This window comes from Sus scrofa, chromosome 13 (genome assembly GCF_000003025.6).
Source record: "Sus scrofa isolate TJ Tabasco breed Duroc chromosome 13, Sscrofa11.1, whole genome shotgun sequence".
In the NCBI taxonomy this organism is placed as follows: domain Eukaryota; kingdom Metazoa; phylum Chordata; class Mammalia; order Artiodactyla; family Suidae; genus Sus; species Sus scrofa.
Window position 1 is genome coordinate 205832140 of NC_010455.5, and position 14038 is coordinate 205846177.

At 55.4% G+C, this 14038-nt stretch overlaps 1 protein-coding gene across 8 annotated transcripts in view; it reads left to right on the forward strand.

Moving 5' to 3' along the window:
- SLC37A1 (solute carrier family 37 member 1) overlaps positions 1-14038 on the forward strand; it is a 74877-nt gene that overhangs the window by 5192 nt on the left and 55647 nt on the right. For 2 of the 8 annotated variants that reach the window (XM_021071030.1, XM_021071031.1), the window contains exons 1-2: positions 10852-11013; positions 11684-11866. The gene's annotated coding sequence lies outside the window, so the exon portion shown is untranslated. Of the gene's footprint in view, positions 1-492; positions 525-3239; positions 3305-10851; positions 11014-11683; positions 11872-14038 lie in introns of those variants that run through there. The other 6 variants (XM_021071025.1, XM_021071032.1, XM_021071029.1 and 3 more) reach the window with 5 other exon arrangements.

Sequence of the window (14038 nt, forward strand, 5' to 3'; positions counted from 1 at the left end):
CAGGTGAACAGCAGGAAGGGCCTTCCAGCCTCAGGCAGCAGCAAACAGCCCAGTTCCAAATTCCTGCTTCCAGAAAGAGGCTGCTCCCAGCTCTGGTCAGGCAGAGAGCCCCACTCATCCTCGCCTTACAGGAGACCTGGGAGTCCCAGAAAGACTGCAGTGGGGCCAGCCGGTGCCTGGGAGCCCCAGACTCCCTGACCGTCCACCCCACACGGCCCGCAAGTGCTTGGGGGTGGCAGAAGCAGCGCTTTCAAACGCTAAAGGCTGCAAAACGCTGGCCTAGCTCGTCCTCCTGCTCTCTTGGGAGGACTAAGAGGCATCACTAGGAGGGGCCTCTTCCCTGGCGAAAAGGAAGAGACCCTCCTCCACCTCTTCCCCTTGCCAGGGGGCCACTTGCCATAACCCACCCGCCGGCCCTTCCCACCATCTCCACGCCTCCCACCTGCCGCCGCAGGGAGCATGCGCAGATTATCCCTCCGCGGAGGAGGGCGGGGCGAGGCAGCAGGGGCTCAAGAGCAGAGAAGGTGAGGGTCCAGGGCTCCTCCGAGCGCCATTCCCCCCCCCACCCCGGCAGAAATTATCTTCTTGCTTTTCGTAAATGTAAATGCGAGAGACCCACCTCTTCACCTCTCCTGCTCCCCCCAAAACAAGTAAGGAAAACCACGTCCGAGCTGGCAGTGGTTCTGCACCCAGCAGCTGGTGAGGGTGCCTTCAGCTTCTTGGGTGGGACGGTCCCGCGGGGAGGAAGGTGCCCTGGAGCCCTCCTGGGGGTCCGCTCCCTGCCCTCCGCACCTTTCTGACCCACCTCCGAGCTGGGTCGGGTCCGCCCCGCAGTTGCCATGGCAACTGGCTGAGCCCCTGAGCCTGTCCCCTCGGGAGGGTCCAGGACCAGGTGGAAGAAAAGGCATTAAGACCTCGGGGACATCGGGAAAGTGCAAAGGGGGTTGGTGTTTGGGGTTTGTTTGTAGCAACTGCTCGGATGAAAAGTGGAGACTTTGAGCAGAGGAAGGTCCGGCCCATTTTAACTGTGGAAATGTGAGGTTGTTAAAATCCTTGTATTACGCGTTGAACCATTTTATATGCACACACAAATATAAACGTACACTTATATCTATCTATGGATATGTTTATGGATAGGAAAACACAGAAATTGCAACTTCTTTTTTAAAAATAGAGGTTTTATGGCATTTAGTGGCTAGGACTCAGACCCAAGACGGAAATCCTAGCTCTCTTTGCTTCTTTTGGAAGCCAATTTATCCGTCTGTAAAATGGAGGTAATATATAATAGTTCCCTGCCCTCTTAGGGCTGTTGTGAGGTCTACACAAGATGTTGTTTTTTTGTTTGTTTGTTTGTTTTGTCTTTTTGCCATTTCTTGGGCCGCTCCCGCGGCATATGGAGGTTCCCAGGCTAGGGGTCGAATCGGAGCTGTAGCCACCAGCCTACACCAGAGTCACAGCAACGCGGGATCCGAGCCGCGTCTGCAACCTACACCACAGCTCACGGCAACGCCGGATCGTTAACCCACTGAGCAAGGGCAGGGATCGAACCCGCAACCTCATGGTTCCTAGTTGGATTCGTTAACCACTGTGCCACGACGGGAACTCCTACATAAGATGCTAATGATCGGTTTAGCACATACCTAACCCACTAAAGCACGTAGTAAATATTAGCTCTTGCTATTAAGGCTTATATTGTTGTTACCCATACAGTAAACAAACAGCTTTTGCCTACCAATAGGTCTTTGGGGAAGTTTTGACTCCAATTTACTTTCCTGTGGAGGCTGACACTGCCAAAGGTGGTTCAGCCAGGGTATCCTGACAGTCAGAAGTTAGTCTGTGAAAAGCGGGTTACTTTTAATGCCTATATCCGTTAGCACTAGTACAGGTCAGGTGGGAAGAGAGAATTTTCTAGAAATATAGGGACAAGTATTTGTAAGTGCAAGGAGAAACTGTGTAATGTAAGGTTGTGTTTCATGAAAGTGGCAACTGGTGAAATGGAAAAAAGACACACACACACCCCGACACACCTACCTGAGTTATGCAGTTTAATAGAAGGATGTGGAGAATGCTGCTGTCGAGAGAGAAAAACAGATTGTTTTCCACCCAGGGAGTGGGATTATTCCGTAATTCATCACAGCCAGTGGGCAGACGGGTTGGTGGCGTCAGCCAGGGTGGAGACAGATGTCAGGAAGTGGGGCAGACTCGCATTTCGTGTTGGGCAGCAACTTGGGGGCTCAGACGTGCTCAGCTGTGCCCCCTTTTCCACCTGACAGCACAGGGCTTGGCACAGAGTAAACACTTAGTCACATAAGCCATCGCAGTGGTATTAGGTGGCATTTTGCAGCAGGGTTGCGACACTTGGGAGGAAAGGCGGTAAGGTTCATCAGTTTTTCGTTCTTTTTTGCTTCTGGTTCCTGATCTTGCTTTTCTTTTTTCTTTTCTTTCTTTCTTCTTTTTTACTTGCTTTTTTTATTCTCCTCAAATCAGATTCCAAGAGTCCTCTGAGTATATCAGTTCAGTTCCTGTGGCTGAGTGTGTGCTGGGTCCTGGGTCATATACTAGGCAGCTATGAGGAGATGAGAAAAAAAATTACAGATTCATTAATTTGTGACGTTAAAAAAAAAAAAAAGTACCAAAACTACAGGATCTTCTGGCTACGTGTCAGTGCCTTATGCTAAAAGGGGTGTCCTTCTTCCCCACTAGTGGATAAGGAGCTTGGTTCTGTGTTCAATATCACCTCTGACCTTGCTGTGGCCAGTGATGGTGGTGGCGGGAGGTCCCATGGTTCAAGGGGCTACACCGTCCAGCGTCTAAGGATGGCTCAGTCTCTCGGAGTAAGGGGCAGGGGAGGAGGCCGTAAGCTGAGTGACATGCCGGCCCTTCCCAGAACCAGGCTCATTCTGCCAGGACGTCGTAAGGATCAAATAAGATAACGAGGCTGCTAGTGCTCTGGAAACGCCAGGTGCTGTAGAAACATAAGGTTAACACACACTTTAAAATCATGGTGTGATATCTAACACAGCAGAGGAATATGTGGCCCCAGGTGTCAGCGATGTAGCAAAGTCACGGAGCACCTGGGGCCCCACTCCCTCGGATACTGGAGAGACTCACACCTGAGTGCATCGCTCTCTGGCCACATCGCCAATCCATTGCTGCCAATGCGCTTATGTAGAATGACGAGGGACGGGCCAGTGGGAAGGACCCTGAGGACTAAACACCTATTCCCGAATTCCTTCTAGATCTGCGGTGGGCGGGCCCTGCCCTCTCCAGCAGAGTGACTGATTCCCGCTGTTCCTCATCTGGCGTAAGTCATCTCTCTTCTTTGCTAACTTGCTGGACAAAACAGCACCTCCCCGTGCCTTGCCTTTGCATTCCCGCGATTACATGTGACGATAAGAACGTCTCCCCAAAGGCTTCTTTTCCGTCTACACTCGCGATCACAAACTGTGTGGATCATTTTCTCCGGGACGCCCTGGTAGATCCAAGTATGTTTCTCGCTTCCTGAACTGCGAGACCCACAGTTCTCTACCTGGGCACAGTTCTGCAACTTGAATGCCTTCCCTAGATGTCACCTCCTGGGAACACCTGTCCCAACTGCTTCAAGCCCCCTGTGACCACTCCTCTGGCTGTGCCGGCTGCACCCCCTGCAGAGCTGTGCCGTGGGTTTCGAGACCAGCCTCCCAGAGTGCCCCCGGGCCTTGACCCCCGCAGTCTAGCCCAGAGTCCAACACAGAGCCAAGGCTCGGATTAGAAGTTACTCAGAGTTCCCACTGTGGCTCAGCGGGTTAAGAACCCAACGCTGTCTCTGTGAGGATGCGGGTTCTCTCCCTGGCCTCACTCGCTGAGTTAATGATCCAGGGTTGCTGTAAGCTGCAGCGTAGGTTGAAGACGCAGCTCGGATCCGGTGTTGCTGTGGCTGTGGTGGAGGCCGGCAGCTGCAGCTGCAATTCAGACCCTAGCCTGGGAACCTCCATGTGCCCTGGGTGGCTCTCTATAAAGAAAAATCAATTAAATGCTCTTGGGAAATTGTGAAAACACAGTAAAGTCTAAAGAAAAAGTGAAGATGACCCATAACCCCACCCCCTAGACCCCACGGATGGGGGCCAGTGCCTGGCCTTCCAGCCTCGGGAACGGGTGTGTATTTGCACTTAATTGGAGCTGTTTCATTTCTTGCTGGCCTTTTTCACTCACCGTTCTGTGGTGAACATGTCCAAACTTCTGTAAAAGTGTTTTAAGAAACTGAATAGTATTGAAAGCTAAATGGAAATGTTTAATAGGAGTTTGAAGGATGTAGGAGGCGTTACTTGAGGAAGTTGTACTCCGTGTTATTAAGAAAACACTGTGTTGGGGCCTTTTCTGGGTACCTCACTCCCCCCCTGCCCTGGGACGCCCCCCAAAAGCCCTTCATCACCTCTGGGTGCTGGCCTGGGCTCCCTGGCTCTGGCATTCCTGCTCGTTTCTGTGTCTCCCCACCCTGCCCCCTGCTGCTCCCAGGCTCGGTTTTTGATGGTGTAGCTGCTAGAACAAGCCTCTAGGCAGCTGTGGACCAAAGAGAGTCATCAGCAGAGCTGAGCAAGAGGAGCGTCAGGAGGGTTGGAAACCTGGCAGGGGGTTTCAGGTCTCCTGGACTGGCATCTGCACGGTCTGAGCAGGGAGATCCAGCACCGAAAAGCACCAGGCTGGGATCCGCTTTGGTCCACACGAAGCCCCTGGTCCCTCCCTCCCGGGAGTGCTGGAACCCATCAGCTCAGTGCTTCTTATCTGTCGCACTGGGCACGATGTCTCAGTGCGCCCAGCCTGCAAGTGTCCCCATGGAACAGAACAGAAATGTAAAAATATACATTTGTTGGAGTTCCCGTCGTGGCTCAGTGGTTAACAAATCTGACTGGCATCCATGAGGACACAGGTTCGATCCCTGGCCTTGCTCAGTGGTTAAGGATCCAGCGTTGCCGTGAGCTGTGGTGTAAGTTGCAGATGCGGCTCGGATCTGGCATTGCTGTGGCTCTGGCGTAGGCCGGCAGCTGTAGCTCTGATTGGACCCCTAGCCTGGGAACCTCCATATGCCGCGTGTGTGGCCCTAAAAAGCCAAAAAAAAAAAAAAAAAAAAAAAAGCATTTGTTAAGCAGGATCAGTTAGGTGGGGGTGGTTCCGCCAGAGCATGCCTTTGGTTGGTTTCCTTATGCTTAAAATAGTGGTTGTTTCATAAAAATGACAATATAAAAAATGCATTTTTTTTCTAAAAGAGTTTTTAAAATCGTCGTTTTAAGTTAAAACCGTAGCGTATAGAACATGTTGGCGGGGGGGAGGGGGGATTTTCAGGTTATGTGGCTCGAGGTTCCCTGTTGTTTTGTAACCAGCTCCACGGTGGGTCCCAGAGGATGGCGCTCGGCACCTGTCCCAGTCGTCTTGCCGGCAGGGACAGTGTCGCACAGGCCCGAGCTCTCAGTGCCCCTGGAGGGGCAGACGCTGGGGCAGGAAGGAGCTTTCCCAGCCTGACGCACCTGTGAGCGCCAGCGTCAGCACTGGCACAGCCGTGGCTGCCACAGGAAGGGGGTCACGCGCCAGGAGAACATGGCCCCTGGCAGCAGGGGCTCTGCTCTGACACCCCTTGTTACAGTGGCAGCTCCTGCTTTGCTGGCAGAAGGATGGCTGTGAAGTGACCCAGACAATCTTTGTGGGTATATTTTGTTGTTGTTTTTTATTTTTTGGCTTAGGGCCGTACCCATGGCACATGGAGGTTCTCATGTTAAGAGTGTGGGGGGGGGTGGCATATGGAGGTTCTCCCTCTAGGGGTCAAATCAGAACTGCAGCTGCCAGGCTGCACCACGGCAACGCAGGATCCTTAACCCACTGAGCGAGGCCAGGGATCCAACTGGCATCCGTGTGGATACTAGTCAGACTGGTTACCGCTGAGCCACAAAGGGCACTCCTCACATATTGTTTTAAAACCTCATTAAGGAGTTCCCGCTACAGTACAGTGGGTTAAGAATCCAACTGCAGCGGCTCATGGTTGTTGCAGAGGCTCGGGTTTGATCCCCGGCCTGGGGCAGTGGGTTAAAGGATCTGGCGTTGCCACAGCTGCGGCTCAGATTCAGTCCCTGGCCTGGGAACGTCCATACGTCCTGGGGCAACCCAAAAGAAAACAAACAAATTAAGTTTAGGCCACAAAAACGAACCTGAGAGGATTTATATTCAAGATGAGGGAGCAGTGAGTTGGACTCCCTTTCTTTAGGAGAAAATCAACACAATAAGCTGATGAAGGAGCCTGTAGCCCCCTCTTCGCCTTAGCTCCCGGCACATGACCTGGAATGATGACACAGTCATACGGATTTGCCGGGCTTTCCCCTGGTTGGAGTGGCCGCGGCGTCTGCTCTGACTCAGCCAACAACCAAGGTTTCTCGAGTGTTGACGGAGCCGTGCTGGCTCCCGTCTAAGTGGCGAGGATGCACTGTTGAACGAAACAGGTCAAAGATCGCTGCCCTCGGGGAGCCCACATCCTAACACCTGACCGCCTCCGTCAGCCCGGGAAGTCAAAGTAGAAAAATGGGTATTTGGGAGGGTGAAGGGGTCCCCCCGGGTCCCCCGACACTAAGTGTGGAGTCAGGAACGCCCGCCTTTCCCGCCAGGCCACCATTCACTGGGGGATCATGGCTCGTGTCCAAAAAGACGATTCTGGGTGACAGTGAGGAAGAGGTACCATAGGCAGTAACTTGCGTTTCTGATTGAGTCGCATGAGTCTGGTTGTAGAAAGCATTTCAGCTACAGGGGTAACAAAGTAACGGTGTCAACCTTAGGCGTTCCCAGTAGGTGAACTAGAAGACAGCACCGGCAGGAGCCTGCGGCCAAGCCTTCCTGGGACCATAGCCAGTGCCAAGGTCATTCACGGAGGCTGAGCGGAGACTGGCTCTGAGCACTGTCACCCCCTGGGGAGGGGGGTAGAACCAGCGGACCGGCAAAGAGCCTCGCTGTGCAGGGCCAGACTCTCCCAGGCTCTGTGTGGGCTGGGGAAGGACCCGTAGGCAAAACCGCTAAGGGCTGGTGGACAGAACCTGAGTCCGGGTGTCCCTTGGATCTGATATTATTGGGTCAGCTGTGTCTATGTGCAGAAAGGAGTTGAGTTATAAGGAGGTGGTCCCAGGAGGTCCCTTCACGGCTCAGGGGGAACGAATCTGACTCGCATCCGTGAGGACGCAGGCTCCATCCCTGGCCTCGCTCAGTGGGTTAAGGATCGGGCGTTGCCGTGAGCCTCGGTGTAGGTCATAGACGCGGCTCGGATCTGGCGTTGCTGTGGCTGTGGGGTAGGCTGGCATCTGTAGCTCCTATTGGACCCCTAGCCTGGGAAGCTCCATATGCCCCAGATGCGGCCTTAAAAGGCAAAAAAAAAAAAAAAAAAAGTTGGTCCCAGTACCCCCACCCCCGCTGCTCAAGCCCTTGATATTAAGTGCGGAGTATTTGCATATAACCTACACATCCTCATGGATGCGTTAAGTGATCTCTAGTTCACGTATCACACCTGACACACTGTAAACGCTATGTCAGTAGTTGTTGGTGTGTGGCAAATTCAAGTTTTGCTTTTTTGGAGTCTTCTGGATTTTTCTTTTTTTTTTTTTTTTTTTTTTTTTTGCGTAGTTTCCGTCCACGGTTGGTTGTATCCACGGATGCAGAACCCGAGAATTCAGAGATCTCACGGTGGCTGTGTTCTCCCACCAGGCCATTACCATCTTGTTTAAAATAAAAGCACCCTCTCTTCATAAATACCAAATACTGGCTGGGAGGGAGCTGGGATTTGATATCAAAGTCCAGCCCCTTGATTGATGACACATATTTCACCAAGCCACATTTGGACGGAAGAGCGTGGAGCTGTACTGAAGACCTTATGACACGTTTCTGACTTGCTTGTCCATTTATTTATCTGCCCCAGCCTGGCTGAGGAAGTGACCCCTCAGTGGATGGGCCAGCTTCCTCGTTCCAGACCTGCTACTGTTTATAGGCTTAAAACCAGGAGGAGGAGTTTCCGTCATGGCTCAGCGGAAACAGATCTGACGAGTATCCGTGAGGATGTGGGTTCGATCCCAGGCCTCGATCAGTGGGTTAAGGATCCAGCATTGCCATGGGCTGTGGTGTAGGTTGCAGACACCGCTTGGATCTGGCGTGGCGGTGGCTGTGGTGTAGGCCAGCAGCTATAGCTCCACTTCGACCCCTAGCCTGAGAACCTCCATATGTCACGGGTGCAGCCCTAAAAAAAAAAAAAAAGCCTAGGAGGAATTGACAGCAGACAGGCTTGGCCAACAGGTTAGCCCCAGGAGGGCTCTGGGCTGCAGGGCACGTCTGGCTGATAGAAGCCTAAGTCAGTGCAGACCCCACCTGAGTTGCAGTCCAGCGGCTCCCGAAGGCGCTGGGGCATTTTCTAAGCGATGCGCCCCTCTCCACAGCACAGGAGAAAAGCAAGACAGCTCTCGGCTGGGAAGCATCACCCAGGCGTAGAAGCAGGGGCATCTGCCCACCTGTGTCATGGGGGTCATTTGCCAAGGGTGCCCTTGTAAATGGGCAGCTGCCTCCTTGTGACCTCAGGACACCTGCAAAACTCCTCTCCCCAAAATGCGTCCTAACCTATAGGTATCACAGAGTCCAAGCCCCAGCTACTAACAACCCACTGCCTGGGCTAAGCACAGCCTTCTTCTTCCTTTTTTTCTTTTTCTTTTTTTTTTTTTTTTTTTTTTAATCACATTAGTGTTTATTTTCCTTCTATTTGAAAATGCACAGCTTGGTCCCTCTGGGCCTCATCTCACAGCCCAGAGGCAACTGCTTTCCACTCTTAGCCTTTTCTCGGTGTTTCTAAAGTCTGGGATATTCTGTGGTTAGATATTCCATCTGCGTAGACCTCTTCTGCACCCTTGTGTTTTGGAGACAAGACCCTGCGGGGGCCCTCTGACCTGCCCTCCACGTCCCCTGGGGCTGCTGCCGCTCCCTTCCCCAGGGTGGGGACAGCGCTTTCCTAGTGAGTCAACTAGGGTCCAGAGCTCTGCCGCCTGAGGGCAGGCCCGCCCTTCTCTGAACCCAGGCAGGCCTGGTGCTCCGTTCCTCTTGGGGCTCCCGCTCCTTGGCTTGTGACCTCTTGTCTGCCTGGAAAACAGGACGGGCTTCCATTCTGTTCCTTATCAAAAGTATTTGTCACTGAACAAAAACTCCCCCTTGCTCACCGGGTGAGTGCTCAAATTCTTGCTTTTGGATCAGTGGAGATAAAATGAGATTCCTCTTCTCCATCCTAAGTGTTCTGATCTTATGCTTCCTCATCTCGCTAAGAACAGTTCATGCTTTTATGCTTTTTAAACGGGAGGCATTTTCTTGAGCTCTGAAGCCCAGAATCCTCACAGCTCCTCTGCTCTTCCCCGACGCACACGCCCAGGCCCCGTGGTTTCTCTGCTGAGCTGCTGGGCAGAAGGAGCTCTCTCCTGTCTTATTTCTTGTTGCAACCCCTGCTCCCAGCCCAGAGCTCGTCTTGCACACAGTAGGTTCACATTCCTAGTTCTTCTCTTGTGCATCCCCCAGCCTCCCAGCGGGGTCAGAGTTGCCTCTTTCTTAAGACCAGGGACAAAGAGTGACTCTTCTCCTCGAGTTGGGGGGGGGGGGTGGGCGGTGAAAGCCGACCCTTCCAGCTGGATCTGTCCGCCTGTCTGTCCCCTCTCAGCACCCGGGGGCTCACGGACACACTCATAGTATCTCATGACCTGCTGTTCCCTCCCTGGTGTTCTCACCGGTGACCCTGAACCCTCTCCGTGTCCCCCAGACACCTCCCTCTCCACTTCAGCAACTGACTCTTCCCTGAGGTAGGGACGGTATGTGAGAACTCTCACCCCGTGCCTTCCCACCTGCTGCCTCCCCCCCCACCCCCACGAAACCCTCGCTCCCCAGACCTGTCCCTCCTCCAACCCGAGGCTCATTCCTCTGCAGATATTTTGGATTCCTGGTCTCTCTGCCCCTGAGCCCACCCCCACCCCACCTCTGTCCTCCCTTCTGGCTGCTTTAGGATGTGGGCCTTCTGGGAGAGGGGGCTGACTCAGGTCTCTGGCGGGAGATGTCTGAAATGCGCTCAGGACATCTTGTCACCCCAGAAAGTGGTTAACGAATGCGACTAAGAATCATGAGGATGTGGGTTCGATCCCTGGCCTCGCTCGGTGGGTTAAGGATCCAGTGTTGCTGTGAGCTGTGGCGTAGGTCGCAGCCTCAGCTCGGATCCTGTGTTGCTGTGGCTATGGCAGAGGCCGGCGGCTGCAGCTCCGATTCGACCCCTACCTGGGAACCTCCATATGCCGCAGGTGCAGCCCAAAAAAGACAAAAAGAACAAGAAAAAAGCAGAAGTGATGCAGGGATTTGGAGAACTGTCTTTGGGGCACTGGGGAGGGGTCGTTCAATTCAGGGGACCAAGACCCGGCTGGGCTTCTCCAGCACAGCCCTGTGAACTGCGTTCACACAGGTACTGACGGGTGTGATACAGATGGAGCCCGACCCCTGAGAAGAGGTCATAAGAATAAACTGCCAGAGGCCAGGGCAGCCCTCACAGTGCGGGTCCTTTGTGGGGAAGCCTGGCTCGGCTGCTGCGCTGGGTAGGGCCCATCTCCAGACAAAGGGCCTTGGGGGCCCCCTTCGGGGAACATGCCAGGCGCCGCCCTGGCGCCGCTGGCAGGTGCAAGGACAGGGGACCCCGGGGAAGACTCCTGGGGGGATGATCCCCCCCACCCCCAACCCGCGGCCTCGGGCAGGCGGGCCGCGCGGCTCCGCGCGGGGGCGCCCCGCGCGGCATCCCGGGGCTGCCTGGGCCTCCGGGCGCCTCCGGGGCCGCGGGAGGACGGGAGGGGAAGCGCCGAGGGGGAGGCGCCGCCCGGGCGGGCGCCCCGCCGGCCGCAGGAAAGTGAAAGGGCCGCCGGGGCCTGGGCGCGCCGCCCCAGGAAGTCGCGAGCAGGAAGCGCCCGCGGCGGCGGGGCCGGGCGGCGGGGCGCGGGCCTGGGGGCGCAGGTGAGGCGCGGGGGGCCGGGCCGGGCGGGGCGGCGGCGGCGGCGCGGGGACCCCTCCCCACCGCGCGCGCCCGCCGGGCCGGGGGACTCGGCGCCGCGGCCGCGCCGCACCTGCCACCGGGGGCGACGGGCGGGGACGCCGGGGGTCCGCGCGCCCTGCGGGCTGCCGCCCCGGCGCGTGGCTTTGTGTTCGGCCGGGGCCGGGGCCGCGCTGGCGGCGAGGCGTCTGGAGGAGAGGCCGGGCGGCCGGGCCCCGGCGATGGAGGCGCGGGAGCCCGTACCGAGCCGGCAGCCGCCCAGCGGAGCCCCGGGAGGGGGCGAGCCGAGCTGTCCTGCCGGGTCCCCTCCCGAGGCCGCCCCGCCCACGGTGACAGCCCAGCGGGGGGCCTAGAGAGCGCCGCCCGCGAGGTCGGCCGCGCGGCGGCGACGTGGGCGTGCCCGCGAGTCCCCCTCCGGGGACCGGCCGCCGCCGGGAGGAGCCGGCAGCCTGGGCCTTCGGGTTGTGTTGTTTGCCGAGCAGCCGGTTCCCGGAGCCCGTGAGACTCCCGGCCAACAAGGGTGCCAGCGACCTTCCAGATTTATAGGACTTAAAGCGCCCGAAGGTGACCCAGCCTCCGGCCACAACAGGCAGCCTCGTTTTTCCTCCTTCTCCCACCCTCCGGCCCTCGCAGGCTCTGCAGCCACGCTGCTGATCCAGGTGACCTGGCGACCAGGCCCGCGAGCAGGACACTGGAAAGCCCCTTGCCCCAGAGCCAGCTTTGAACTTCTCAAGGCACCGTCCCAAAGCCGGCCTTCCCTGTCGTCTCCCTGAGCTCAGGGCCTGGAGAGGGCGCGCCGCCGCGGATTCAAATTGGGTGAGGTTGTCTGAGTGGGTAACTGGATTGGATTGTCCCCTCCGCCCTGCGTCGCTCCTTCCCTACTCTCCTCTCACATCAACCCCGAACACCCGGGGCCCTGGACCTTGCGTGTTTCACCACGTGCTTTTGGAAGTGAGCTTGTAGGTGCTGTGGGCGGGGTGCGGGAGGGTCTGTCTGTTGGTGGGAGAACATGGTTCAGGTAGGGGGTTCCCTCTGGTCTCTAAAGCGGGAGAGAGACAGCATCTGTGGTCATTGATCTTTAATTGGCGCCTGGAAAGTGCAGACCAGAGAAGGCGCTTGGTCTGGAGAGGAAGTTGCCCTCCCCACCCCCTCTCTCTCCCTAAAGAAAAATGTATGGGAACCTGTTTGGGGGACATTAGCCTTAAAATAAGACCCACTTAAGAACTTTAGGTGGATTGTTTAAAAATACACATGGGGCCGCTTTGACTGCTTGCAGCTGTGCTTCAGTGGTGGGACGGGGTTTCCGTGTTAGTCTCGGCGCTGCTTTGTGTGGAATCTCTTTTTCGTCTTCAGCGAGTACACGGAACTGTTCCCCACGTGGTGCCCCGGGTTTTCTGGGTGTGTGGTTACAGGAGCGGTCGGGCTCTTTCAGGAGATGGGTCTGAAAACGTGCCTGTTGCAGACAGTATCAGAGATGCTCTGCCGGGTGCCCCCGAAGTTGCCGTCTTGACAATAGAGTGAAACTAGATATTCTGACCCTTTTCCCTGTGGGGATGGTGGGTGCTAGGGGTGCCTGTTCAGAGTTCCCACCCTTTTAAACAGATATTTTCTTTCTATGTGCTTGGGTTAGGGGCCCCAAATCGGATTTAAACCAAATGATTTGCTCCGGGCCTGCTGCCCTCTCTGTGGAGGAGCCGTGCCAGAGGAAGGGGGCGGAGGAGGGCATCCAGGGAAACTGGACCAACCTGTGCCCCACGGTGTCCGGCTGCCCCAGGCCAGCCGCCTGGCCTCGCTGCGCTCCTGCTCAGAGGGCTCGTGGGCTCTTGGGAGGGCGTGGAAGTGTCCCTTGCGACCCCGGAGGTCTTGAGCAGCTCTCGCTGGGATGGTTTTCAGTGGGCACCGGACGGAAGGGACCTTGTAAATTGAGCTCTTAACATCCCACCTGTGAAATCATTGTGTTTACACATCTGAATTGCACTTTCGGTGAGACTTTATAGCACTTGAGTTCACCCACTTTATGGAGGAAGAACCTTTGTTTTATTTTTATTTTATTTTTTGTCTTTTGTCTTTTTAGGGCCGTACCCGCAGCATATGGAGGTTCCCAGGCTGGGGGTCCAACAGGAGCTGCAGCTGCCGGCCTCCGCCACAGCCACAGCCACGTGGGATCTGAGCCATGTCTGCGACCTCCACCACAGCTCATGGCAATGCCAGATCCTTAACCCACTGAGCAAGGCCAGGGATCCAACCCGCGACCTCTTGGTTCCTAGTTGGATTTGTCTCCCCTGCTCCATGACGGGAACTCTCAAGAACCCTTGTTTTAAAAGGTAATCAAGTTTTGGGGGGGTTTTTTCCTCCTGATTTTCCAGTGTTTTCCAGATTTTTTTTTTTTTTTTTTTTTTTTTTTTTTTTAAGTTACAGGCTTCACCAGAATTGCATTGAGGTTTATTGCTTAGTTGATGCAGCGGATCGAATTCTTGCAGACAGCCTGTACCTGGAGAAGCCACATTTGGACAGAGAAAGAAATTTGATTCTGACCTTTCCAGACACTGTACATTTAGACGAAATTCTTTCCTCATATGGGCGTCGTCCCAAAATTGTTTCTCAGAGTATATTGAGGCCCACATAGGAGCCTACTCGTTTTGGGCAGAATTTGAGTAAGATGTTTCTTTCAGTCCAGAGATCTGCACAAAGACAGATTCAAAGCATTTGTGGAACTTGGTTCAGCACATCCTTTGAACTGGGTTCTGGACCAGGACACGGGAACGAGGCCGGTCCTTCCTCCTCTGCCTTCTGCTGAGAACACTACCAGCTGCCCTTTCTTGAGCATCCACTCCACCCCAGGCTCTGTGCTGGGGGCTTCCACGGATGACTCACTTCATCGCTATAGCAACCCTGCTTCCTAGGTGCCCTCGTCCCTATTCTTCAGCTGAGGAAGGGGAGGGGCAGAAAGGTTAAGTGACCTGCCTGGGGTTACCCTGCCCGAGTCAG